This window comes from Aethalodelphis obliquidens, unplaced genomic scaffold (assembly GCF_003676395.1).
Source record: "Aethalodelphis obliquidens isolate GAN/ISIS:26980383/991018 unplaced genomic scaffold, ASM367639v1 scaffold59, whole genome shotgun sequence".
Lineage (NCBI taxonomy): Eukaryota > Metazoa > Chordata > Mammalia > Artiodactyla > Delphinidae > Aethalodelphis > Aethalodelphis obliquidens.
Window position 1 is genome coordinate 5197486 of NW_020838003.1, and position 2440 is coordinate 5199925.

Consider the following 2440-nt stretch of genomic DNA (forward strand, 5'->3'; position numbering starts at 1 on the left):
CCATATACACGAATAGTAAACGTAGAACAAAGTCAGTTTTGGAAATGGGAAAGATGATCAATTCAGGTTGGGACATCTTAAGTTGAGGTGCCTACAGACCGTAAAAACAGGAATGTCTAGGAGGCAGTTGGCCATAGGTTGGAGGCTCCAAGAATGTATGACTTTAGTATATATAAACAGTCATCTAAGTCACAGGTGATGATAAAATTGCTTAGAGAGAGATATGCCAGCAGTGGGAAAGGAGCAGGGTGGAGGGTGAATCCACATTTACCGAAGAGAAAGAGGAAAATAAACCTGTTAGGAGACTTAGAAGGAGCAGCTAGAGGGGGAAGAGGAACACCACTGAGCGTGGTATCATGGAAGCACAGAAGCAGAAGGGGGAACAGCTTTCTAGAGTTGACGCCAAGTTAGATAAGAAGTGAAATGTGACCATAGCCTGTTAGGTCGCTGGGGCCAGGTCTGGAGCAGTTTCAGAAGAGTGGTGGGGACAGACATCAGGTTACAGAGGGGTGCAGAGTGAGTAGGGTAAGAAAGACTTGACCATGAAAGGAAGGAGAAAGAGAATTCTAGATATGGAGAATATCAGATCATGTAACCTAAGATTTGTTTTTGGTAGTTGTTAGAAGAGATATGATCATGTCTATGTGCTGAGGGAAAAAAGCCAAGAGAGGATAAGTTGAAAGACCTAGAGGAGAGGGTAAATAATTGATGAAACAGGGCATGGGGGTGGGGCTGGAGTCCGGAGTCCAGGTGGAGAGATTACCTGGGACAGGACAGAGAGAGACACTTTTCCCATCGAGAACAGAAAGAAGAAAAATGGCTATTGCATTAATTAGGGGGCTAAGAGATCAGGAGAAAAGGTTTGAAGAAGTCTTGGTGGGGCTGAAAAGTAGGTACAAAGGCAGTAAGTGTATATAGAGCTTGAAGTTTAGGTTACTGTAAGCAGGGCATCAAATATTCTTAGGTCTTGGGGCTTAAGGTTTCCAAAGTGGGATCATTTGGAGGTGATGACAAGATTCAGAGTGTGACCATATGTAGTGGAAGTGAGAGGCACTGGAGGAGATAACATCACGGAACTGTGAGACAGGGTGTTGAATGAGTCACGCAGGTTACTGAAGTCATCTAGGATGGAGAGGATAACCATGAATCATGTACATAAGTCTTTAGTACCATGGTATGAGTAACACAAATGGCATTTTGCCAGGAGCAATCGCTCTGCTAAGTGTAGTATTGTGACTGACACGTGTGTGTCATGTTCCAGATTACTGTCCTTTGAACCTCAAAACAAGTATGGGAACTGTGTAGGACAGAGATCATCGTCTTGCAGGAAGTAGCTCTCCGTGCTATCAATATGTATGTATGTTTTGTAGGATGTATTCTGATGTGCTTATTCTTTGCCTTCAGCCCAAACCTCTACTGTGGATGTAGAGTGGAATCTCCACACAAGAAGGTGCAACTGTTCAATGTCAACCCTCCAGGTAGGTGGACAGATCCCCAGGTGAAGCTAGAGCTAAGAGGTACCACGGAAAGGCAGGAGAGAAAACCAGGGTGCTGGCCCACTCTCTCTCTCTCCCTCCATTTCTTCCCTCTCCTTTTCCCCCTCCTCCCCCTCCTTCTCTGTCTCTCTCAGGTTTGGATTTCCACAAGTCTGGGTACTCCCGAGGGTGCTCTGAAGTAGCAAGGGGAAAGCATTTTTGTGCTGGGCTACAAGCTGAGGTTGAGGGTGCTAAGTTACAAGCCAGATAATTGAATGATATGGGGCTCTCTGGATTTATTTCCTTTCTCCTGTCCTGAGCCTTTAATCATTTATTTATTCATCAATATTTATTGAGGGCCTACCATGTATGCGCTTTTCTGGGGCTGGAACACAATGGTAAAGCAAACAGACAAAATCTCTTTTGGGAAACTTATACTCCAGTAGGGAAAAGAGACAATAAACATAAAAATAAACAAGAAAATATCACCAGATAAGTGATGAGATGCAAAAGCCAACTGGTATGATACTGACTGGAGAGCTACTCTGGCCAGGATGGACAGGGAAGTTCTCTCTTAGAAAATACCAGGCAATAGGGACCTCAGTGCTAAGGAGGAGACAAGCCATGTGAAGGTGGAAGAGAGGGGAGCAGGGTGGGAAAGCATTCCAGACAGAGGGAATAGCTCATGTTTGTCAGAAATGAGTGTGATATTATAGAAAGCTAGCGAAATGCCACAAATCCCATATAAATTAGCATAATATGTTTATAAATTAATTGCCTAATAAACTTTTATGACAACTTCGTCTATATTGTTTAGTGCATACCCTTTGATCATCTCATCAAAATTTTCACCCTCCTCTTTAGAGAGAATAAAAAGAGAATTTATTTTCTTCTCTTAACATATGGTTGAAATTTACTCTTTTTTTTGTTTTTTTTTTTTTTTTTTTTTGTTTTGTCGGGCCTTC